The 15,519-nt window shown below is 40.2% G+C and overlaps 1 protein-coding gene across 2 annotated transcripts in view; it reads left to right on the top strand.

The window, feature by feature from the left end:
- The window catches only part of gatad2ab (GATA zinc finger domain containing 2Ab), a 28,406-nt gene that overhangs the window by 3,998 nt on the left and 8,889 nt on the right, over positions 1 to 15,519 (top strand). The window lies entirely within an intron of this gene.

The following is a 15,519-nucleotide window of genomic DNA, read 5'->3' as shown; positions in this document are numbered from 1 at the left end:
CAGTCCTTGTTCACGCGCATTGCTCATTTCCATTTTAAAGGGCTTCAAGCGAACAGAGCTGCTTCCGTGGTGCTATACACGATGGACTCTTCTTTCACCTGTTGCTGAATAAATCGTGAGGGTAACCACCAGTTTAAAGCGATCTGTCGTGTTTACATAGTCAGTCATCAAAAAGGGACCCGGGTGCAGCCATATTCGCTTCCACGGAGCCCAGCTTTGGCTAGACTATAGGAAAACTCCTAACCTTGAGCTCAGACTAAACGCGGTGTAGCTTCAGTGCAGTGGCTGCAGTCATTACATATAATTAAAAGTATGAGAGGAGTGTAGACCACGTGATGTGCAGTGCGGCTTTGCAAACCTTTCCCCCTGTATAAATCATTACGCGCACAAGCACATGGTCTGCAAGAACACAGCTCCAATACTACAGCCGCAGCTGCGCTGGGTGCAGTCTGAGCGAGACGCATTCGAGACGCCAGTCAAACTGGACCTGCACTGGTTTGACAATGATTAATAACACAGACATTCTTATAAAATGTGAATTATATGTTAATTATACAGGGGAAAACCCAATGAATACCCTGTTGACTACAAAACACTTAAACACAAAATAAACGCAACACTATCTATATAAAATGGCATAAAAACACAATATTGAATAAAATCATTCAAACAGCACTATGGATAGCATTTTTATAAGTACTTTGAATTAATCAAAATTAATTAAAAGGTATAAAATAATTTAATTTAAAATGTCTTTGTTTTGCTGCACAGGCTCCGTATTGATTCAGAATGTCCTGTGATCTTAATCAATGAATTCTTGATCTGGTGTGTGGACAATAAAGGATTATCTTATCTTATCTTATGTTCAGCAAATATGTTAAATAATCAGATAAAATGCCAATTAAAGCCTTATGAATAAACAAAATGCAGTGCATCCAGAGATTGCCATCCCACTTTAGAGTATATTGACAGTGGAGAGTTCTGTATCCTTCTCCTGTCATGAACCTTGATGCTGAATGAAAAACTTCAGTTCAGAGGTTTCAAGACTTGCTATAGAATGTATGCATATATAGAATGCATGTATATACAAAATGCATGTATATACTCATAATAGTCATCATAATCCAGCACTGAGAGAAATGTAATCTTAATGAACTTTTTTCTATTTTTAAAAGGAATACAATTTTTATTTCCAAAAAAAAAAATACAATCTGGCTTTAAGTTTATTAGTCAGCTCTCTTTTGAGTTTGTAGAAGTTCCCGTACAACACATATTTGGGCATCTTGATTGATGATAAACTCTTTCAACAGAGTCAAAGGACTCTGACAAATCAGCAAAAACAGCAGCACATTCTTCATTATGGTCCAATGCAATGGCATTAGTCATTTATTGTAACTTTGGTAGCAGCTGTGATAGTACTTTGCCCTGCTCTAAAACCAGACTGGCAGCTATTTAAAATTGAATATTTGGTTAAGAAATCACGTACCTGGGTACCTATTAGCTTCTCCAAGAGATTTGCCAGGCAGGATAGTTTTGATGCCAGGTTAGTCCTTTTATGACGTTTGACTGCACGAGCTGACAAACTCATTACCTTGGTGATGAGATTGCTTCTTTCTATTAAGCCAAATAATATATATTTTATTCAAATCATTGTTTTATACAACCCAACAAATAAGAATATGGTCCACAGTTGGCACAATTAAAAAATACATTTAAAAAAATCGAATTCTCAAGCTCCGAGTGGCTCGGACGGGGACTTGGAAACATGAAGCATCAAGTCATCTGCCCAAGGGACAAAGTGTTCTGCCTGTGTCCTGGACATGACTTTGGCACAACTCTGAGGTTCAGTGTTTGATCACAGCAGGATTACTGGTCCAAGGCACTAATATCATGTGCTAAGATCTAAGTGAACTTTTTGTTTATCTGTTGTCATGGAATGTTGTCTACAACCGATTTTCAATGTTTTGTGGCTTGCTAGGTTTTAAATGCGTCTCTTGATCAGTTTTTACTCTAAATTGTCCAGATGAAAAGATAGATACAATTCTAAAATATACAGTATGTAACCTGACGTCGCAACAGAGTCCCTGCTTATCATGAAGGTGTAAGTTGAGGCCGGTCCTACATTTAGTGTTTTGAGGATGTTTGAAGGTGAAATGTGACACCGTACTTGCCTCTTTGGCGTCCTAGTCATACATACATATATAGTAGTTTCAGAGAAACTCTGAAGTCAAAGAAGCTGATAACTACATCTGGTTATGTGTACATGACAGCAGGCCTGTTATTGACTGTTTGTGGAACAGTTTTTAGGGTCCTGCAGTGACATAATTGGGTTCAGCTCGTTCAGTGTCATTGGGTCACTGTTTTTTATCATCCTCTGACTATTGGATGGGTAATTTAGAGGAATGATTATAATGCCATATATTACTTCCTTTTCCTGGAAAGGGCTTTATTTGCTCTCACATGATCAATGTTTATTGGTTTCACACCCAGAGACTTACTAACTTTTCCTTAATTCAGTCTATATCACCTTTTAGAAAAAACAATTAAGAGGGGAAGAAAGTCCACAATCACACAAAAATTGCTGCTTTGCAGGTTTTCAGACACATTCAGAATTTGATGATTGACACAAGGATTAGAGTTCTCCATGTTGGCTGTTAATGTTTACTCTTCACAGTTGTCTGTATTAAGTCTGTGCTTGTGCAGTCTTGAGTTGTAGACTGAGACTCTCAGATGCTGTTAAGTCAAAGGGTTTGTTAGATTCCCTTTTTTTTTTTTTAGGTTTTTAGGCATTGTTCTTATGAGTATTCAACTTTCTCAACACAAATATCAATGGTTTCAGTCATTTTAACTTTTGTTGCCTATCTCCACTGTTAGATGTGAGAAACTGCATGAAAATGAAAAAGGTTGGTATTTCAATAAGACAGAATTTGTGGGTTTTGATCCTACTGCAGGCGACTCGCTGACAATTAAAAGCAGGGACAACTTGCCACAACAAACTTTTGTGAACATTTACATCTAAGCTTCCTCGTCCATAAGCCCTCTGCACCGGACAAAACTGTCTGCAAGTAGGCTAACGATTAGCATAGCCACACAATAACTAGCATTAGCCAGCTGCTAACTAGAATGGATGTCACAATGTCAACAATGTCAACAACAAAAATCCTTTTTTTTTTTTTTTTCAACTTGCAAATGTTCTTTATTTTAACAATTAACCTGCCTACCATTTAATACAGCAGATTATTTTGAACATAAAATATATTGCCCATAAAAGGATTCAATATATAAATAAGCTTATTGGCACCTGATTGTAGCTCGCTTAACTATTATATCAGTTATTAGTAAGATGAGCTCCATGGTAACGCTCAGGGCAGGGGCTTGAGACTTTGAAGAATAGAACCAGCATTAACAGGTAAGATTGCGCTCCTGCCCAATATGTCTCCTCTTTTATCGTTTTTGTTTTTCCCTTTTCTTCGAGCAAGTGCGTCTCCACATTCGGCTCGCGCTGAGCGGCCACTTCGACCCAACAAGCAGTCATTGGTGCAGTCACTCGCTCTGCCCCGTGTTTACTCATGTAGAAGCGGCATAAAACAACTCACGTTGACTATACCCTGCGCAGTTTACTCTCACTAGTGTGGACCTCCGAGTTGACATGCTGGGCTCCTTCCGATACACAAACGTGTGCGCACGGCACCCGTGAATTGCGTTGCGCCTGGACACATTTCTCTGGTAAGCCGTAGTTCCCAAAAAGCCAAACCAACCTACCGTAGCTATAAATATTTGTGGCAATTGAAAACCGGTTCATCTTGATGATTAATTTATGTCCATTGGTCCCTCCTCCTGACAGTAATCCATTTCAGGCGACAAACTGTCTTTGGGTATGTTTTAGAAGAGGAATCCTTTGTTTTGAGACTTTTTGTTGGCCCAGCCCTCAGTGGAACATGCAGCTTTCATCCTCAAGATGGTAGTAACAATGAGTGTGTGTGTGTGACGTCACTTTGGACCCATGAGCCTAACATGCTGACACGTCACGGATGTGAGGCTTGAGTAAAACTTAATAAATTATGTGACTGTTCTAATGAGACTCTAAATTTAAGAGCCTGCTTGCTGTAAATATTTGATTATTAATTTGTTGACCCTTGTATTTATGTATTTTTGTAAAATATTAAAAAATTCCATAGATGAGACTTGCTTTAACACGGAAAATGTCTCCTTGGTGTCACCCCATTCATTTATTGAGGCTGCTGCTGGCCTGGGTTGACCCCTGCCTCACTGAACAGAATCCATAGAGTTAATATCATAATATCATGGATTTAAGTCTCAAATCTGCTGCTTTAACCTAGTTTGTTTCCCAGATGACTCTGAGATGCGAGGGTCCGATGCTTGACTGTACTTCTCTGCACCCTTTTTAAGATATTTTTTTTTGTACCTCATCTATCCTGGTCACTTCCTGCTATGTTACATTTCTGAGAAATGAAATTTGATAGCCGACTGCGTGTGTCCAGTCCCTCCCCTCTGTGGGTATATGCTTCTGTTTTTTACGGGATATGTTGGAACCATTTGTAAGCAATTTAACCAACATTTTAGATTATCTTTGTCAAGACTTAAGCATTAGACAGTTTCTGTCACTACAGCCATTAAACATTTGTGGCTTTGAAATTTGTATCCAAGTGCTTGGGATGTTTGACTTGTCAAAACTTGGCGGAGAGCTATTTGATGGGCTTAGACGATAAGTATATAAGTTGTATTTTTCGCCATGTCATGTCTGTTCACTAAAGGCTCTGTGCGTCCGAGTGCTAGGCCCGGTTTGCACTTCCTGGACTTAGCGCTGTTGTCGTTGTCACGTTGCTGAGGGAGAATCCAGGTGGAGACATGCGCACACAAACATTCTGTGGCTACCGCTCTCGCTCTCTCACACACACGCACACGCACACGCACACACACATTGCAGCGGTCTGGCAGTTTCAGGGTTAAAGGCTTCCATTTTGTTAGGTAACACCCTAATGGTCTGATCTGTCAGTGGCGTTAAAATGGCAGGGGCTTAAGCCTTGGTGTTCGGGACACAACCAGTAGGGGCACAAATGTGCACACACACACACACCCTGGGCCGTCCGAGTGTACAGCTCTGAGAAGGAGCCAGGCGGGAGGGGCGAGTGAGGAAGAGCAGTGAGCGCATGAGCCACAGAAGACCAGGAAGAGTATTTTTACTTGGGTACAGTTAGATTATGCCTCAGCTAACCACATGCGCACCCTCCCCCAACCATGGCACCACCTCAGATGGGTCCCTGCCCCCACTCCTCGCGCAGATTAGCAAAGGTACTCTGGGCTGGTCTTTAATTTCACCCAAGATCCCTCTGGGATTTTTTTAATAGCCTGAAATGATTTCTTTGTTTGCCAATATGTAAAAAAGGAGGCACTACATTTTGTGTTTCAAGATGGTCATTTTTTATGTCCAACAGTTTTAAGTATTCGCTCAATTGTATTAGAGTCCTGAGCCTATAGTCTCATGAGGAAAAAGGTTGGTTGTCTGTCCAGTGATTGTAATCCATATTTGTATTGCTTTTATCGGAAGGTGTAATTGTTGTGTCCTCAGCGCCCTGAGGACACCGTAGAAAAGCCTAGTCTTAAAAACAATGGCCATTAACGTGCAGGCTTGGCTGTGTCCGGTCCCACTGGGGCACACATTACCACGGTGAAGATGAGATGCTAGCACGCTACTGGAGGGACGCGCCTCCGCCATTGATCTGCTCTCTGTGAACAACTGGACAACGAGAGGAGACTGCGAATAAAGGAGGGAGAGTCAGATCAGGTCACTTGATTCTTCCATTACCAAGCAACAAGCCCAGATTTTAAATTGTACATGTTTTTTAACGAGCAGTAATTGCTTTAAGACAGTGTGACATTACTTTACAGATTTACACTGTAAGGGCAGGAGCTGATCTGTGTTAGGGCTTGGTATTGCCTAGTACCTCACAATACAATACGTATCCCGATACACAGAACTTGATACGATACGCATCCTGATTCATGGATATCCCTTAAAACCAGTGTTAAAAGTTTACTAAAATTATTTTGATAAAGTAGAATCTCCTGTTCACACTGTCCTCAGTGTTATCAGAAGACAACTGTCCTATGATGATGTCACATTTTCAGCTCCTCAGATTCAGCAGTCTGTAGGTTCAGAAGTGTAGATCTCGGAAATTTATTATGACTTTATATTGTTAAAGCGTATCGCAATACGCATCTCTGTACCTATACACGCATGTCCAAGAAGTCTATCACGATATCAATATATTGAGCACAGCCCTAATCCGTGTAATATTAGATTTCCAATGGCCAACACTAACCTCTCTGTTGTTTGGCGACTGGCTTCCTCTTCCCCTGTGCTTTTCTGAGCTCTCTTGTGGCCCTGGGCCTTATTATTCAGAGGGAAACAAGAGGGACATGTTCCACTCCTCCTCCATGGCCTCTTGAGGGAAGCAGCCGCACATCACTAATCACTGACATACTTAATTCCCTTTATATCATTTCCATAGTCGCTGTACATTTATTTGTCAAATGTATCTTATTTGCACCGATTACGACCATATTAATAGAATTATTAAGAAAATGGCTAAACATGTATGTTTGTTAATGAGCTGGTTGATTAGGCGAGAGTTTTTTAATAAGTTGTTTCGAGAGCCTGCCGACGTCAAAAACGGAGATTCTAAAAAAATATTAAATTCCTGTTTTTACGGATTTTCCGCAGTTTTTTTTTTTTGGGCCAAAACCTCAATAAAAATAAAAATGTATTCTGCACCAGCATCTCTGACCATTTCTGCACTACCCCGAGTTCGTCCGAATGTCAGAGTTTTAAAACTCTCGCAACTCACGGCTTCCTAGATCCATGAGATCAACCGGTAAATTAACATGAAGGATGGGCGTGGCTTTGGCTCGCGCTCCCCATTCATTGAACTCGTGTTCGAATGAGGAAATGAAGAATACGCGTCTTGACCGATTATATCGGAATCATTTTGTCGCTGCCATTTAAGTAGCACAAGTCCTCCTCATGTGGACATGTCCAGCTCGTCTGGAGTCACGCGTTCTCTTCTGATCGCATTGTAAGGACGCTACTTCCCGATGAGTTGATCTGAGCTGCATGTTCACGACTCGAGCATGTGAAAAATTACTACGCCGTTGGATCAAATCACTGTGGCCAGATTTAAGCTAGCTCAATAATACATTTTCATTAATTGCACACTTTGTGTTCCTGTCAAGACTCAATAAAGTTGATCAAAGCGACTTGTTTGGTCACGGGATGATTCATTTTCGGAGAAGCTGTCAGTCTGGGACTACTTTCTGTTTGATCACTGAGTTCCACCTTCCATTAAACAGTTAGTTTATGACATTGAAGGCATTTTTGTACACCGCAGAGTACAAACATTTTCAATGTCTTGCATTGATAACTATAATTATGTAGATAATGTAGAGAGGTGGTACTAGGGCCTTTATTCTAAGAATCCAAGAAAATTATTTAGAATAAAAATGTATTTTTAAATTCAACTCCGACTTTTGGATGGTAGAAATGTGATTTGATAATGGGAAAATATATATATATATATATTTTTTATTTTCATTCCGTCCTCCCCTTTTAAAAATGCCAATAAAAATCCGTGAAACAACAAATCAAACTCTCGCTTTATTAGACAAAATGCTAAAAAACATTTTTTTGAGGACCGGTAGTTGTCATTCCAAACGTGCTCATCGTCAGAGTTTTTGTTTCTTTCCCTTGTTCATTTGTGTGTTGTCTTTCTCTTCCTCAATTTGGTTCAACAGTTCAAAGTCTTTTTCTTTCTCTCTGTGGACTTAAATATGCAAATCTATAAATTTGTTTATTGTTATTGTTTTATGATAACCATGGTAGGCTAAAGTCGTAATCAAAGAGCTCTTTGGTCTGAAATGGATAGTACCGGATGGGACTTGTGTTTAGGCACTTGGGATAGTAAAACTTAAATGGCACAGTTTGAAGTAAACAGTGCTTCCAGGCTGGCGAGGTTCACCAGTGCACACCGCAGTGCTCTGCGTTTTCCTGAGGGACCTGCTGATGGACAAGTCAGACTTTTTAGCAGATTGCGTCGCATTTCTAGTCTTGTCCATAAACACGAACTTGTCTAAATGCATTGTGTAAAGCAATTTTTCACTATTTAAATTATGCATCTCTGCTGTATCCTGAGTTTGTGTTATTTTTGACTCTGTCCTTTATAGCTTTCCTTGGCCATCTCAGTTTCCTGTTATGTCACAATATGCACCAAGTTCTAGACATAGAACATTAAAAATATGTTCTATTATTTCTGTTTGGTCTCCAGAGTTTTACACCAACTCCTTATAGTCCAGACTATCAAACTTTCCCATACGGTTGTTATGACAATGGGAGCGTGCATGCCTGGTGAATGCAGAGCGTAATAAACGGGAAGTTAATATCAATAGATCCATGGTTTAATATGAGCAAGATGGGGCTTCTGTAATGGTAATTGATGAAAGTCTGGATAAAACCTTTGCAAGTGTGCAACCTTAAAGCTTTCCAAGCTTTCCATGTTTGGTGTATTTTCCCTTTGGTCACAGTCTTAAAAATGAGACTATTCCTCTTTGTTGAGTAGGGTCACCTCTCTAACACAGATCTGACCTGTAACTTGGCCTGGTAGGGTCACCTGATTTACTCCATGGTTTTATGCCATACGGTTACTGAAATATTTAAAGCACTGGTTGGTTAATTGTGGGATTGTGGGGCAGTGCTCTCGCTGAGTGGTTTTAGCATGACGGCTCGCCATGCTTCGGCTGGTCCCCGCCATGCCCAAAAGATACCGCCAGGTATTAAAATTACGGCACGTAGGCGCTCGCTCACATGGCGCGCGCCGGGCTCTCTCCTCGCGCGCCGGGCTCTCTCCTCGCGCGCCGCGCTCTCTCCTCGTGTGACCTCAGATGATTTTTTCCCCGCTGCTTTTGAATTCGCTCTCACAATTCTCGAAACGTACGGCCAGTAAATATGCGATAAAATGTTTAAGGTCGGGTTTTATTATTTTGAAAATCCGGTCGGTCGGGTTACCGAAAACACAACTTTTTAGTACTTTAGTACTAAAAAGTAGTAAAAAAGTACTTTTTGCGAGCGCTGTCCCACCGCCATCCTTCAACCTCATCCCAGCGAGAACACTGGGGTTATTGGAACTTGTGTTGCGCCCCGAGAGACATTTCTGCTGTAAACTAAGTCATACACAGCTTGTGTCTGTGTCGGAGCATGTGGACATCGGTTTGTATGAAGTTTATTGTCTGGTGTAAGTTAGTGGATAGACACGTTGAACCAGACACAGGTCCTCACTAGTGCGAGCTACAAGTACAAGTACTATTGTTTTTATGGATGCTTCTTCATGGAGCCAAAAAAGTATTTTGAGGAGTAGTGGTTGTCTGTTTGACCAGTGAGTGTTGTAAAGGTGTCCATTTTGCACATGAATTGCTACCACAACATTGTAAACCTTGCCTGTCTGTTCTCTCATTGGCTATTGTAAAGTGATTATGGCTGTATCTACTGGACCCACATTGACATGTAAATGAGTCATGAAAATGGTGTTAATGGTCAGCATTCTGTTTTACAATGTGCAACACACTTTTTGAATTTAAAACAAGTTTTTATTTATACTACAGGGCGGTAAGCTGTGCAAGCATGATATGTAACTTTTCTGAAACGCAATAAATTGTAGGTAATGTATTTTCTATGAGACAAATGCTTGTATATATATTCATTGATGAGAGTGCTGCCCGGTGGTCGAGTGGTTAAGCCACAGCACACGTATGCGCAGTGTCGAGAGTTCGGTTCCCCCAAAAATGATGTGCGACAATATTTTGATCTGAGTGGATTTTGTGAATTCTTCTTATTGTTGATTGAGTGTAATTACATTTTATATATTTTTTTCGGTAAACCAGGCACTGCAGATGGAAACTATCTATGAACTAGCTATCTGATCTGGTACAGAACGTCTGTCTTAATGAAATCTGTGCACAACAGTGCCTAACTAGCACAGTGCTAGTGTCAGTACTTCACTAAGGCGGTCGAAAATGAATAAATGCGGTGGGGGGTGCAAGGTCACGCCGCTTTGATTTGGCGGCTAGTTAGCTCACGTTAGCATCAGCTATTTCCTGTTTATCAACACACGACACTCCCGTCAAGACCCAAATTATTATCTTTCCATTGCATAATGCATCTAATGTTATCCAAACGTAATGCATTTCATAACCAAACGTTAAAATGGGAGGTAGAAGTAGGGCTGTTGCCCCCATTTCTCTTGTGGTAACTGTACGACGCCTCAGCACCGCAGTTTGCGGTGTGGCCCATAATAATAATGTAAATTGCATTCCGCACAAATGGAAATGTAACTGTATTGCCAAAATATTGTCTATTGCTGTTGCTTCTTAGTTTATGTATGTATTTTTAAAAACATTTCATATGTTCAAAATATCAAATAAAAAGGAGGAGGATTATGGCAGATGGGATAGTATTTTAATTTTGGCTGTTCGTGGACTCTGTTTTGCTGCATTTCCCCCCTGGATTTTAACCGCGCCACATTTACTTGCGGTTTACACGTTTACTTGGACTGAGGAGTCAATTTAGGTTTATTTTAAAACATTTTGCTGTTTGTGCATAATGCACAGTCGAGCACATCTGCGTCGTTACCTAAGTACTGTGTATTTATTAAAGTTGGCTCGAGTCTCGAGCAGCCATGAGTTTTGAGTGGCAATTCTGATGGCAGAACACAGTGAAAGTTTGCAGATGGTGTAAAAAAAACATGAAATTGTTAATAATTAAACATTTAAATTATGCTGGACATGTCCAGTTAACATCATTAAAATGTAAAATGCCGCTACCCAGGTCCCTTGAACCCTTTTGCAGTTTAAGTGATCATATATTGCAATAATTGCGGTTATCGCAACTGCCCTAAATATAAGCGCAGAGAAGTTAAACGGTGCCAAAAAACTGATGATAAAAGTTGTTGAGTGACGTCAGCTGCTCATGTAGTGAGCGAGCCGGGCCCTTGCCATGGAAATTCAAACCGTAATAACAGAGGCGGCCCAAGACGCTCCAAAATGAACTGGTCTGGGGGACCAGGACCGGTCGACATGTGGCTATAGTACGTTTAGTCTATCGACATGATTGTATCTGCTATTGCAAAAGAGATCTTCAAATAAAAATACTTTTTTATATAGCGATCAGGGTGCCTTTAAGTGTGGTCGAACTAGTTGACTTGAGGCTTGAATTTCTAATATAAATGAAGACAAAGCACATCTTCTGTTATGACCTTCAATTCTAACTGAATATAGAGAATATCCAACAAGCAAATGATCATATAGCAGCGTAAATATGAATTGTGATCTTGTGTGACTGTGAATGTGTGATGAACCTTACCATGATACATGGCTTCCCATAGGTTCTGGAGCACATGAAAAGAGAAGGCGCTCTATAGAATACACCCCTGAATATAATGCTGTCATGGATGGATGTCCTTTGTGTCCAGGGCGGTTACAGCGGGAACATCTGCCCTTGTGCACCGCCGCATGGGGCTTTTGCAGCTTTAAGCACTCGCAGCACACATATGCAAATAGACTGTCGCTGAAGTTTGAATCCTTGTTGATTTGCATTTTGTATTGTTGCTCCTCCTTGCGTTAATGTGGCAGAGTGGCTCACAGCAAGAAGGTTGCGGGTTCGATTTAGGGCCGCCCGGGCCTTTCACTGCAGAGTTTGCATGTTTCTTTCTGTGTCTGGGTTCCCTCCTGGTACTCCGGTTTTCCCAATCAACATGCACCATAGGTAAAAATCCTCCAGCTCCAGTAGTCCTGACCAGGCCGAGCTGAAGCTCTGGAGATTGGCGTTATAGTGACCATTGGTCAGTTTGCACCAGCAGCATCAAAGCATGGGCCAAGGGCCCACTAAAAAGTGTACCTTAACTTTAACCTTAGTCGTACTTTAAGTTGGTATTCATTTTAATCAAGTCCAATATTCTATATGTGGCATATGGCATAAGCCACATTTCGACTGGCCCCGGTCTCCCAGAAGGGGATTCTGTTTCACCACAATTCTGTCACTATTCTTTAGAAAGTTTTCAAAAATGTATTTAATTGACCCCACTTTTTTATTATTGTTTTTGTCTCTTAAGTATTAAGTAAGTTATTGTAAATGATAGTTTGTAAATTGAAAAACTAACATAATTGAATTTGACATTGAGATGGGGCTTATGATTGCCTTTCTCTTATAGTTGAGTTAAATGTATCGTCATATGAGGTGAACTGCTTGATGCATGCGCTTATCATATTTCATGTGTGAGCTTCTTTATGGCTTAAACAAGTGTTTATATGTATTTACATCAGTTAGGTGAAATGTTTTGCCGCATATGCTGGTTGGAAACATGCAATTGACAACCGTCTTGATTTGTCCGTGCACATGCTCTGTCCCAGCACAGTTTCCCGTCCCTTAGTACATGAGTGTTCATGTGTGTCCATGAGTTTCCGTGAGTGTGCGCATGTGTGAGGCGCTCGATGCCTCTGCCTCGCCTCTCGTTCAATGTTCTGCTCCCCTCTCTCAAACACCGGGGATGAAGTTTGAAGCGTTTAGAGTTTTTTTGCTCAGCACGTCGTCAAAGCTGTGTCGAGCATGTTACATACGCATAAGCATGTATGAGAGGACATAGTTTCTGATGCTTGCATTTGTCCGGGTGACATTAGTGCGGAAATGTGGCGCAGGAATGCTCAGCGGACGAGGCTGCGGTGCCGTTTAATGTTTTTCAGCACGCATCTGTCAATTTTGCATTCAGGCCGGTTGAGACACGTGTATGTTGCGTATCGTGACATTTAAGAATCGCAAGACGGGTTCTCTTTGGAGCGTCTAAATCGAACACTTTCTTGAATTATATTTTTTTCTTAAGACTACTCCAGCTACATCTCAGTTCCACAAACATGGAATTGCTGAGAACAAACAAACATTCATCTTTTTCTGCATTTATTTCACTTTTTTGCGCCACTACACCGCACTGGAAATGTAATATTTTTGGTCTTGGTGCTTAAGTGCCATGCAGCAGTAAACGGGAAACGGTTGATGCTAATTTGCGTTAGCTTTTTATGTTAAACCGACAAACTTTGGCATTTCTAGTGATAACTTTGTTTTGCATAGTCCTCCTTCCATCAGGTAATCACATTGATAAAGCATAAATGTGAATTAAAAGCTTGTGCTTGGCTGCCTTTGACCGTATGTGTGGAAAAGTGAAACTTGAATGCATGAGAGTACTCGTGAGCTGCGTAAATCAGAATTGCAATTGGACAGAAGTCAAAAATTATTTTGGCCATTCATTTGGCCATTCATTTACAATATGAAGGTGGGTATCGTTAAAGCCCTAGTGGTGAAACTTTCTGACCGTCCTGATCTGCTCCAAAGTGAGTTAGTGGAAATGTGCCGATAGCGGCCTCTGCGCAAGAGGGAGTCTTACCTTTCTATTCTGTGTTTTTTAATCTTCCTCCATTATCCTCCAGATGCCCCGGTTTCCCTTTGTAGTAAAACATGTATAGTACGGTTTTCCCTTGTACGAAAACGTGTGTAGTACAGTCTTTTCTCCTGACAGGATCAACGTTACACTTTATTGAATACTTCCTCTTATTACTTACATTTCTAGTACCTAAGAACCTCTACTAATGCTGTCGCCATAACTGTAATTGTTACGTATGACTAACTAACTATGATTAACCCTTTACGTGTGATATTTAGTTTTAAACGTTTAGTATTACCGTTTTATCAGCAGTCATAAAAGTTCGTCATACATCCTCCCACTCGCATGTTTTGGAATGTCCGGAGACTACACAATTTGTGGCTCCTCCCTGCTCTCTGCTTCTCCCCTAACTGTGGGACGTGTCTGTGGCTCTCCCTTCTGCCACTCCGTCTCTCCAGGGGTTAAACCTGCGCCTCTCTCTGAAACCAGTTCCAACTGGTTCGCTGGAAGGTGCTGTTTTTATTTTTTTTTCGTCTCATGGAATCTTGGGATATGACCACAAGAAAGGCGTGAGGGTGTCTAATGAACTACAAAGACCATGATGCATTGCGCTAATTCAGAAAAGCAAGATGGTGCAATTGTGCTTTCATTTCCATAGTTTCAGTGTCGTCATGTGCCACGTGTAGGATCTTATCACGTAGTTGGTCGCCCATGTTTTCAATATTGCTTCATGGACGGCTGAGTAAAGTTTCCAGGAATTCAGTGCGAGTCTTGCTGTACCTGGACAACCCGACATCCTCAGCCTAAAACAGTCTTATTTAGTCTTTAGTTCTAACCTTTTGAACTAACCAGTCTTTAAGATAATGGTTTAGTAAATATTTTGTAATTGTAAAGGCAAATGGTGGTTTATTATTATAGGCCTTTGAACCCTAAGGTTGCTGGTTCAAGTCCTGACTCTGGCACTTTGCCTCAGCCATTGCTCAGTTTTTGGTTTTACATTTTCTGTTTGGATAGAATTTTTGTGGGGCTGTTTCATTAAATAAAAAAAATACAAATTACACAATCTTTTCTTCCTTTGAAAATACTTCCTTTATTGCAGTGCTTACTTTTATGAAATGGTACAGGCACTATCACTACTTCCACTATTACTACTACGTACTACCACCTAGGGCTGCAACAATTGGTCTACTATATACAATCAAGATTATTTTTAATCATAATAGTTATCATAACTATGAAGAATAAATGTTTGAATAACCATTTGTTAATAATACATTTTAATTAATTAATTAAAAAAAAAACATTTTTTGTAAATATGCTCCATCGAGTAAGGCAAGGCAAGTTTATTTGTAGAGCACATTTCATACACAAGGCAATTCAAAGTGCTTCACAGCAGGAAAAATGCATTCAAATCACAAAGAAATTACAGAAATACAATAAAATTAACTAAATTAAAAATTATCAATCCAACTGATTTTCTAAACTAATAAAATCACAAACAAAAGAGAAGAGTGCAAAGAAAAAATCCCTTCAGTCATATGCGCAGCTAAACAAAACTGTTTTTAGCTTAGATTTGAACATTGTCAGTTGAAGCCTGTCTCACATCTTCAGGAAGACTGTTCCAGATTTTAGCTGCATAAAACTGAAACGCAGATTCCCCATGTTTTGTCCTGAGTACAATATAAATAATATTTTGTCTAGTAACTAATCAAAAACAAATGGCTGACTAGTCTAATATTGGTTAGTGACACACCTAGTGCCACTACTACCACAAGATCATCCTAAGTATGTTACACACATAGATGATGAAATTATCGCTGAAATTATTTAAAAAATGAATTGATGTTACTTGAGTTCACATTAGACTAAACTTTATTGATATAGAAAGTGTATAGCTGAACTCTTGTTGTAGCACTGGTCAACTTTACCGATTGATGAAACTAACTTGGCTCACTGTAATGAAAGTGCCTCAGCACATGTCCACTGACTATGTCAAGTTTCTCAAATGTAACATGATACACAG

Source organism: Eucyclogobius newberryi, unplaced genomic scaffold (assembly GCF_026437365.1).
Source record: "Eucyclogobius newberryi isolate DKJ021-1_F unplaced genomic scaffold, fEucNew1.0.hap1 SCAF_9, whole genome shotgun sequence".
NCBI classification, from domain to species: Eukaryota; Metazoa; Chordata; class Actinopteri; order Gobiiformes; family Gobiidae; genus Eucyclogobius; species Eucyclogobius newberryi.
The sequence above is the reverse complement of the archived record's forward strand: the minus strand, read 5'-3'. Positions and strand labels throughout refer to the sequence as shown.